Here is an 11,638-nt window from a genome sequence, read left to right as displayed (position 1 = left end):
CAGTGCTGGGATTACAGGCATGTGCCACTACACCCAGACTCTGGCCAGCTCAGCCCACCCTGGGGGTAGAGCTGGCAAGCTATGTGGTGCTGGGGATGGAACTGAGGTCCCTGCACTGGCCTAAACTTGACTAAGCAGGCACTTTAGTCTGCTGAGCTATCGTGCTGGCCCAATGAATAATCTTAAAATGGTTTATGCTTCATGCATTTTTTATTCAAAAAATGTTAAATTCTTCATATCAAACTGTAAACAGAATTAGTTTCTTCATGATCTGATTTCAGAAGCTAAAAAAGAATGAAGAAATAGAAGAATATAAGATGTTTGGTATAAAAGACTCAGTAAAGAGAAAGTGGGATCCAGTGGTCACTGGGGAATATGTGTTACAATTTTCTGTGGTCAGACTGAGTCTTACCATTAAAATGCTATTTAACAAAGTCTGAAAGAATTGAATAGGTGATCCACTTGTGCCTGCACTTCATTGTCAGCTACTGCAGTGATGTTTCTGGAGAGGTGATTGGATCACAGGGTTCCCTTTCTTCAGTGGATCGATTCACTGACATTCACAGCTAAACACACTGTTAAGAGATGGCACCCAGGTGGAGGAGCTGGGTCTCTGGGGCCACGCCTTTGAGAACGTCCCTTCCACTGGTGCTCATCCCCTGGGCTCTGTTTCCCTGCTGCTTCCAGCCCCTGTGGAGACAGAAGTTTTGTCTTCCTGGCCGTTCCATGGACTCGCTTCTACCTCACCATCAGCCAACCATGGACCGAATGCTCACAAGCCTTGAGCCAGGTGAAAGGACTCCTTCTTTAAGTTGTACGTCTCAGTACTTTGTCACACCAGTGGGAAGGCTGAACAATGCAAGAGCAAGCAGTATTCCAGAGAAACAGTAGAGCAAATACTGAAATTCTAGACAGGGAGGCTCTGGAGAGTTGTAGGAAGTGCAAACCGATCAGAACATTGCTGAGCAGAAGAAAGAAAAAAGAGATGATTCAGTGGTATTATGGTACCTTGAAATTCTTGAAAACTGATTTTCATGACTTTCATTGAAATTTAGGGCAAAGGAGTAGCACTACATGGCTTGCATTGTAAGTGGGTCAGTGTATTTCCCTTTTAAAAATAAAATAGGGCTGATGAGAGAGCTCAGTGGTCTAAAGAGCCTGCTTAGGCAAGCTTAGGCTGGTGCAGGCAACCGTGATTCATCCAACCCTGGCACCACAATCCATGCCAGCCCCATTCTCAAGGTGGGCTGAACTGGCAAAAAAATAAGAACAAATAAAAATAAATAAAAAATAACTGTCACAAAGAGATCAGTTACAACACCTATTATCAAAGCAAGAGGTCCTAGTGTCTTCGACTAGGAAGGTAATTACATTAACCACATGCGGCTAAATTTTAAATATATTTTAAAGGCAGAACCACAAGATTGTCTATGAAAAAAAGGATAAAAGAAGCACAAGGAGCAATTCCAAATTTGGGAACAGCTAGAGGAGTGGAATTTTCATTCATCAAGATGGAAAGTACAGGGAAGAAATACGTCTGTTTAGGAAGGGGGTAGCCGTGAAAATAAATCTTATGAAATGTTGTCAATCAGTGTGCTCAGATGGAGGAGTCAATCTAGTGAAAGGAGAGTGGTTTAAGAAACCACTGGTTTCTGGTTTAAGAAAATTCAACTTGCAAATGCTGAAGTCCACCTAAGGAGGCTTTCTTGAAAGAAAATATACTGGATCAGAAGCAGCCTGGCATGATGGGGCACAGAAGCAGCATCAGCCGTGGCCCATCAAAGCAGGGTGCTGTAGTCCTTCTTTGGAAAGGTGTATTTTTTTCCAAAGCAAATGATTATATCAGAAATACAAAAACAAATTTTGTTTTGCATTTTCTTATGAATGATTAGAAACACTATTGAATGAAGTGAATCAAACAAGCTGAATCAAACAAAATAAGGAAAAAAATACCTCTTGCATTGTCTCCAATGTCTACCCACCACCATAGGCTACTCTCAGTTTTTCAATGATGCATGACAGTATTCTCAATAATTTGAAATATTTCTTTGAGCACTTTCTAATTATTTACCAACTGCACCATTAACATTCTTCTTATGTAGACAAAGCTCATGTCTTTTCAAGGCCCCTTCTTTATCTTTCTTTTTTTATTTATACTGATATAGGAGAAATTAACTAAGAAGTGCTTAGGGGTTGAATGTGAAGCATTCCTGCCCTCTGAAATTGAAATCAAAGAATGAATTCCAAGGGACAATGGAATTTAAGAGTAGGATGTTATGAGATAGCTCCTGAGAGACAGGAGGGGTCCTGAGTGGATTGCCACTGACGTCCTTTGTCAGGGTAATTTATACTGCAAAGTTATGATGCAGGTACAACATAGGTCATACTGTGGATGAGCTATAGGACTACAAATATATCTGCTTAGGAAGTGTTGGTCCAATAGGAGAACACAGCACGTAGCAACTGCGTATGGCTGACATCATTAACTCTGGCTTACTTATAATTTCTAACACTGGAACATTTTGAAGATGACATGGGTCCAGGTGTCCTGGCCACCCACCTGGATGTCTGATGCACATCAGGACTTAGTGGACTGGTGGGCTGGGTGCTACGAATTACAGTATAGTCTCAGTGTCTGGTCATTGAGACTCTATCTTGAGGCTTTACCTCTTTAAAATGTATCTGCAGTCACAGTTCTGATGTCTTTGTTTCTTACTGACTTCCTTGAGAGGCCAGTACTTCTCTGAATATGTATTAATAGCCACCTACCTTCGCTGGCTATGATATAGTCCTATTTATGCATCCACCAACCTTTTGACAAGTATAACATAGTGCTTCTAATTTTACTACCTTTCTGACTTCTTTTCATGTAAGTCATATACGAACATTTTGAGTGTTTTGTGCCACAACCCCAGAAATATTTGGGGTTTGGATTACAAAATTTTGCATTATATGATGATGGTATCGAGACCTGTGATAGCAGGAGTGGCTACAACTGAAAGAAAGCAGGTGTTATTGGAGGATAGATTGGTGCTGAGTGCAAGGAGAGGAGGGAAGAGGAAGAGACAGATGAAGAGGGAAGCTAGGAAATTTCAGTCCATTGAGGGTTTTGCAAGCCAAACTAAGTATGTTAGACTTTGTCGTAAGGTCCATATAAGCATGAACAATTGCACAACTTTAATTCAAAAGATCAGAAATGAAAGAGGATAGCAGAAGACTAGCCCTCTAGGTAAGAACCTGAGTTAGGAGATAGCTTAATACATCATAGCCAGGGCTAGCCTGATAGTTCGGTGTACTAAAGTGCCTGCTTAGGCAGAGCGCAGCGGCTGGGGTTGAATCCCTGCAGGGCCATGCTGGCCCTGCCTCAGGGGTATGCTGAGACAGCAACTAAGAGTGGGCATGGTGGTGGTGTGCCTGTAATCGCAGCGTGTAGGAGGCTAAAAACAGGAGAATCACTGCGAGTCCAATCTATAGGGTCTAGTGAGACCCTATAGACCCTGTAGACCTTGTCCTAAATGCATAAAAAAATATACATCATAGCTAGAATAGTGGCTTTGATTTACAGTAGATGAAACTGAATCGCTTGTAGTTATTGGTCTTCTGACTATTTTGGGGAAATATATGAATAATGCCTTAAAAGACAGAACAGTTAATCCGAACAGTAAGACAAGACTACTATACACTCACCTCTATTACTTAAACGTTTCCCCTTTCTCCACCTTACATTTTTCACTTAATGTTTTTGAGAAGGAATGAGATTACACACGGTGTGATTGAAATGTACAGTGTAGTGAGTGTTTAAATTTTTTAAAGTATGGTAAAAGACAGTGCCATAAATCATCTTCAAAATACCTCCCATAGCTTTGAACACACTTATTTTACTGTTTGTGCCACTTTCTGTCATAGTACTGGATGTCCTCCTCTGTGAGTGCCTTATTTACATGTTTGGGACTGTCTTGATGTCCTGAATCAATTCAACACACCTGTCTTTCATTGTCAGTTTGACTTGGGATAACAACTGGAAGTCACAGTGCCCGACCAGTGAACGTGGTGATGGGGAACCTTAAGGGCTCCAAGTGCTTGCAGTTTCCTTTAGTGGCACTGGGGAGGAGCATTCATCATGCATTTTGATCACACCTCAAAGATACTGGAAAGCTCCATGATAAGAGTAACAGTGTGCATATGGTGTGACTTTGTAGTTTTCCCAATATTTGTGTAACTGTCAACTGTTCACCGGGATAATACATTACATATCAGCTATCTGTTAAGTGCAAAGACCTGGGTTCATTCCCCAGTACCACAGGCCACCATGCTGGTCCCAGGACCCCAGACGTGCTGTGCTGGCCACCGAAGATGGGCGTGGTGGTGCACACCCGTCATCTCAGTGCTGGCAAGGCTGAGACAGGAGGAGCACTACAAGTCCAAGCTGTGAAGCGAGACCCTGTACAAAGTAAATAAGTTAAATAAATGATTAAGATAGAGTATTGCCTATACAACGTAATAAGCAGTGTTAGAAACATATTAAATGTTTTTACATGCACTGTATGGTTAATACCCTCTTATTTGTCAGGTTGTAATTCCAGTTTTGCATAAACAAATGGAGGACAAGAAGTCTAACTATCTTGGCAATGTCACTGCTGAGAGACAAGCTGAGTCTTCAACAAAGAGTTTAGTTTCAACCTGACTCGCTACTCCTTCCATTCTATTTGACAGTAAAAGATGGAGACACAAAATGTGGCTGATGCTCTTCCAGAAACTGTGCTCCCTTGCACGTTTATCTCATGCTTTCTCACCCCAAACACCCCCTTGCAAAAGCTCAGCCAGGCCCCAAACGCTCTTGTACTATTCGGAGATTTCACAAATCTCATTTTTGTGAATTTCTTTCAGGAAAGTCCCTAATTATTCAATTAGGCCTCTGCCAGATTAATTAGCACAGAGTGAAATTAGCTATGGAATTAAGATTCTGGAATTTTTTTATTTTCGCCCTCATTTTATAATTTTTTCTCTTTTTTTCCCTTTCTTCTTCCAATCTTGCATGCATATATCTGGTAATCTGAGCAAATAATTTGAAGAGAACACTATGTAATCAACAAATATAGTTAAATGCATATTATTTTGTTTAGTGAAATTCTGTATCATTTGTAATTTATTCTGTTTTTCTACTACTTTGTACACTCTTCATTACTTTTTAAAAATGAGAAAAAAAACACCCTCAAGCACACTTCCTGTACTCTAACAGCCATATAACTTTATCTTCTTTCATTTTTGCCGTTCATATGCCAATCCAGTATAAATGGACAACTTTGAAAATCCCCCAATCTTCATCTCTGAATCCAAAGTGTTTCTTTTTCTTGCATCAGCGACTCCAAGCAGAGACTGTGTTCTGTGCTACCGTGTTTATTGTGTCTGATGCTCAGGGAGGTCTTTCTGCAGGACTCCATGCTTCCTTATGCAGTCACAATCTAAAGTTTCTTAATCATTTTTTCTAGAGAATAAAAATACACTTGTGCTCTACACTTCTGACCTAAACATTTTTTCAGCAAATAGTTTCACATACATCCAGATATTGAGCTCTGAATAACAATAGCTCCAATTACAAATGCAATCTGGGGCTAAAACAAAGATAGAGCGATAGTTACTTTTATGTGTCAGAACATGAGTGAGTGAAGAGGCACCCCATACAGCTTGTAAAACATATCTTCTTGGGGTATTTGCAAGATATGTTACTGGAGATTAGCATGTGAAGTGGATGACACAGTTCAATACGGGAACCTTTCTACACATGGTGGACTAATTAATGGTCAACTTGAGTGGGAACAGCCATAATGAGTCAACATGGTTCTGGGTGTGGAAGTTCCACCTCATGATTGTTTTCAGAATGGCATTAAAAGAGAACTGGAGAGGAACACTTCAGGAGGAGCCAGTTTTCTGTGGGTTTGCACTGAAGGAACTTTGACTGATATCTTCCTTTGGGGGAAAGCCTCAGGCCTTGTCCTCATCCTGGATGTCTTCTGGTTTCCAGTCAAAATCTCTCAGCCTGCTGGGGCAGATCCTTTACCTTAATGTTGCAGAATTTCTAGCTTCCACTCCTCTCTTTTGGACTGTTTGGAGAACACCTTTGATGTAGGCTTGCATGGGACACTGCCATAAGCCCCAAGCCTTAAAGGGGAACTTTCTGGTCTCCAGCACACAGACACTTCACATTCTCTTATATATGAACTGATCACTTCTTGGCCTTTTGATTAAGATCAAGTGCACATCGGACTCTAGAAGGTACAGACTACTACACCGTGGATGCTCTGCATCACAAATCTAATTCTGCTGCGAGCCAAACTGGAACAAAAGGTAGAGCAAAGGCAAATTATTTCTTTCTTCTTGAGATGAGACATTCACTAACCTGTCCTGGTACATCAGTACTCCTGATCCATGGGTGTGTACCCTTAGAGCAGAACCAACACCATGGAGTCCCCTGGTGCCTGGGTGTTGGGGCCATGGGTTGCAATTATACCACCAGCTTGTTTGGGTCTCCATGGCAGATGGTAGGAATCCTCTGGCTCCACAACAACACAAGAAAATACCTTCTAAGTCTGTTTCTCCCTTTTGGTCTATCTACCTACCTACTGAATTTCTTCTCTGGAAAGAAGAGTATGCCTTGAACACATTATTTGTTGTTGCTATTCTCACAATTCTAGAAAGTACATATATAATTAGCTCTTCTGGCGCAACACTTTCTCATTTGTTGATTATCCTCAGGTGAGTCAGCTACTAATAAAAATATAATGAAAATTGTAAAGCAATTGGCTAACTAGATGGGAACAGTTCAAGCATATTGGAAATTTTTAATATTTTCCTGCCCTTCCATCTTGAAGGGATAAAGCTGATTTCAGCTGATCATCCACCTCCATGCTATGGAGATCAGGAATCAATGTGGTGGAAAAGTCACCAAACTAAAGCAAACTGTGGCCAAGTTCCTAGAAGATAATATTCAGTGGTTCAGACAAGAACAAAGCTTGGCAGAGTTTTATTTCTTTGATGTGTTTGCTTGATTTATTACCAAGGGTTATGATGCTGGGCCTACATGAATTTAAACAGAATCAAACCAATACTAGTAACTGTCTTTTCAGCCAGAAAATCCTAAAATCATGGACTATGTGTCCATGTATATGAGAATTGGAGTTCCAGTGATAAGGGACTAAGGCTGACCTCCATGTGCTTTATACTGAGCTCAGGATTGAATCACCTGGCTCCAGAAAGCAGCGGGGTGACGCCAACAAAGGAGAAGTGAGCAGGCCTCCTACGTTGCTGGAGCAGAGGTGGCAAGGACAGGAGAGACAAGAATTGAGGTGAAGGGGAGGCTCAAGACCAGCAGGGATCACTTCTACAGCCAACAAGTTCTATTACAGCACCTAAGATGACAGGAATCAAAGTAATTGCACAGAATATTTTAACTTTTTTCAGACTTTCAAAGGTGGGGCTTGAGGAAGGTGACTGGAACATGAACATGCATGGGGAAGGTGACTGGAACTTGAAGATCCCCTAGCGAAGGTGACTGGATCACGGAGAAGCCTGGCAAAAAATGATTGGATCATGGAGATGCCAGTTTTTAGCTGAGTGCTCCTTTATGAGGTGTGACCTTCCAGGAGCACTGGGCCACCCAGAGTGCAAACAAAGAAGACAAAACTGTCCTTCTCTCTCTCTTGCTTTCTCTCTGCTTCTAGCCACCATGAGGGGAACAGCCTGTCCCTGTCAAGCCCCTCTGTGTGATGCTTGTGCATTGTTTCAACCAACTATGGATTGAAGCCTCACCACTGAGACTCCAGATAATCTTGTAAGTTGTGTCCCTTAGGTACACTGTGAGAGCCATGGAATTGTGACTACGCATTTCTAGTTAGGAAACAGTAATGCAGTGTCTGTTTTATGACTTGGTCCAAGCAGTCAGCTTAATATTGTGTGCTTGCATTCACAGGCCTTGCCACCGGCAGCACTGGCTTCAGCTGTGGATGGGAGGTCAAGGAAGAGAGAGCGGCGTGAGAATGTGCGGTGAGGTTGTGCTCCTGTCTGTCTGTCCACTGTGGTCCTCAAGGTCACATCTCAATGCGCCACCTTCATATTGATTCCATATAGTAAAATGTAAGCCCTGAAACTATCAAATTACTATAAAAATGATAGAAGAAATGCTTCAGGACATTGGTGTGAGCAAGGAATTGTTAGAGGAGATTTCCAAATCACACTAAACAGAAGGAAAAGTCTAAAAGTTACAACAGACTAAAAAGTCTTGAGCCAATGACATAGCTTAACAGACTAAAGTGCATGCTCAGGCAAGCTAAGGGAAGCACAAGGATCATGGTTCCATCCCAGGCTCCACATGCCGGCCAGCCCCACCTCTAGGGAAGGCTGAGCTGGCTAGAGTCCAGGTGTAGGGGCACAGCCCTGTAATCTCTGAGCTGGGGAGGCTGAAAGCGGGAGGATCACTATGAGTTCAAGCTGTGTAGTGAGACCCTGAAACAACCAAATACATTAAAAAATAATAATAAGAGGGCCAGCTAGATGGCTCATTGGACTAAAGCACCTACTTAGGCAAGTGCAGGGGATCTGGGTTTGATCCCCATTTCGTGTTGGCCCTGCCCCTGGGGCATAGCTGAGTAGGTGACTGAGACTGGGCTTTGTGGTGCACCTGTAATCCCAGTGCTTGGGAGGCTGAAAACAGGAGGATCACTATAAGTCTGATTTGTGTAGTGAGACCCTATAGACCCTGTACTAAATTAATAGTAATAATAATAATAAATAAAATAAAATGTCTCTCTCTATACAAAACCTAAAGAAAGTAAGAAAGCATTTGTATATTACTTCATTGACACAGTATTTATGATGAATATATTAAAATCTTTGTTTCTTGGGTTATAGGGGTTTTCTTTATAACTCTATCAGACATACTGTCACTTGTGTAACAAATATTTAGAATACATGTGTTGGTTAATTTGGTGAAAAACAAAATTATTGCTAATGACCTAGACTATTTATCAAACAACCACACAGTTGGCTCTACATTATAAGTACACACATAATATTATTTTCCCAGTGGTAGCATTTGAGAGTGGGTCAGTTTGACTTCATGGGGTGTGTGTATGCTCGCGCGCATGCGCGTGTGTGTGTATACATGCACATGGAAGTTTAAAGATTTGTGGTATTGAAAAGGTGAGATGATGCTTAAAATCATGGAAAATATCATGCAAGAAAAATTTTATTTTAGTAAATTATCAGTTTTAGAATGAAGTTTTAACTACCAGATTATTTGTCTGTCTGTCTATCTGTCTGTCTATCTATCTATCTATCTATCTATCTATCTATCTATCTGTCTGTCTGTCTACCAGGGAATAAGTAATACTAAAACAATCGAGACTTTTAGAGATTATTTCATTAAACAATCAGTAAACTCTATCTCAAAGGCCAAATGACCACAGTGCTTTTGACAGTAAAACTTGAGGGGTCTAAATTATATTCTTTGACTTTTGCATTGTTTATGGTTGTTTTCACATTAAAAGGGCAAAAGGGACCAGGGGCAATGATGAACATAATGCCTACAAAACCTGAAGTATTTACATATAACAATGCTTTCTGACAACAGATATAATGCAATCCCTTATTGTGCAGTTGGGGAAGCTGCGTCCATGAGAATGCCAGGACATGTCCCTCTGTCTGTCTGTCTGTCTGTCTGTCTGTCTGTCTGTCTCTCTCTCTCTCTCACACACACACACACACACACACACACACACCCCTTACAAGCATGCTGGAGGTCTATATCTTAGCTCCTCTCTATATTACAATGCACTGTGCTCTACTCTAAAGTGCTACACTGATTCACAGGTAAACAACTTAGTTTTATTTTCTTATAAAATCCATTGATTTCATTTCCTATATATGAGGTTTAAGTTTTCTATGCAAACGAGCACCTTCCAGCTGCTTTGTAACATCTGCCACACACAAGCACCTGGGAACAGGAAAGCTCAGGGGAAACAACAACATCATTAGCTGGGCTTATAAAAGCTGAACTGAGAACTGACGCAAAGCCATGCAGAATTTCATAGGCTGTTGATTTGATAAAGAAAATCTTCTGCAATAACTCAGAGGCCAATTTTATTAAGATACCAGCTGGATCCTTTTCTTTGAGAGACCCTTGATAATCATAAATTGATATGTTTATATTGCCCAATAGCAGAATTTGGAGAAGGGATGGGGGATAGGACCTGGACCCTTTCAATCTCTTCCCTGCGTTTGTGCCTGCCTTGCACAGTCAGAGAGCAAAGCAGAAGCTGAGTACGGGTGTGGAGTGTACAGAATCCAGTATCCCCTTGTCATAAGATGTTCCTTCAGCCTCAAAATTGCAGAAACAATTTGTAATGGTGCTTTCCACAATATTTTACAACATATTTCAATTATTTAATTTAATTCTCATGTGGACATTGTTAGGTAGAAAAATTATTTTAAATTTAAAACAAATCAATTGGATGAGAAATTCTGTGACATAATGATGCAGAGCCAACAAACAGGGGCACTTGGGGGTTGGGATCAGGTTTGTCTGGAGCAGAGCCCTGCTCTGCTACCTGATAACTTGCTTCTTAAATAAGACTTGAAGACACACAGTGACCAGTGTAGAAAGGAAGCAAGTCATGTCAAGTGCTCTGTTTCATCTGGAAAGAACTTAAGTAGATGAAAATCAAACTTTCAAACTTAACCACAAGACCATAAGAAGAATCAAGCTGTGTCTGTCATTCCAGGAGGGAGGCCAAGCATCCAGTGGGTAGAAGTTAGGCAGACACTCCTCTCCCACTAGTGACAACTGTGTGTCCTTGGCCCAGCAGGGAAACAGGAAAATCACTAGTGCCTTGCACTCCCAATTCACATCCTGGTTTACCCGGGATAGGGGCGATATTCATCAGGCTGATATGATTCATCTGGACAAGATACAAAGAATGGGGCTGGGGAGATAAGTCAGCAGTCTAAACACCTTCCTGGCAAGCTCAAGGACCCAGGTTCGATGCCTGGTACCACATGCTGTGCTGGCCCTACCCCAGGTGCACTAAGCTGGCCACTGGGACCAGGTGTAGTGGCACATATCTGTAATCCTAACTCTGGGGAGGCTGAGGCAGGAGGAGCACTATGAATCTGAGCTGTTTAGTGAGACCCTGAACCAAATACATAAAGTTAAGAAAAAGAAAGAAAAAAACAAAGGATGCTCATTCCTAGTCTTCCTCTGTAAGTCAGGATTCTCCAAAGATGCAGACCCAGTCATGCACTGTACCTACAGAAAGATTTATACCAAGCCATCTGGCCTTGCCAGCCCCACCCCCAAGGCATGCTGAGACAGCATGTGGTGGTTGTGGTGATGTGTGCCCATAATCCAAGATCATGGGGAGCTGAAAACAGGAGGTTCACTATGAGTCCGATCTGTATATCAAGACCCTTTAGACCCTGTATAGATACATAAAAAAATCAAATAAACAAACAAACGGAATCTGCTTACTGAACTGTAGGGCTGGGGAAGCCCAAACTCTGATGAGAAAATCCAACAAGTTGAAAGCTTGGGAATGTTTTGTAGCTGGAGTCCAAAAGCAATCTGTCATGAGGCAGGTTGTACACA

This window comes from Octodon degus, unplaced genomic scaffold (genome assembly GCF_000260255.1).
Source record: "Octodon degus isolate 3935 unplaced genomic scaffold, OctDeg1.0 scaffold00006, whole genome shotgun sequence".
Classification (NCBI taxonomy): Eukaryota; Metazoa; Chordata; class Mammalia; order Rodentia; family Octodontidae; genus Octodon; species Octodon degus.
The sequence above is the reverse complement of the archived record's forward strand: the minus strand, read 5'-3'. Positions refer to the sequence as shown.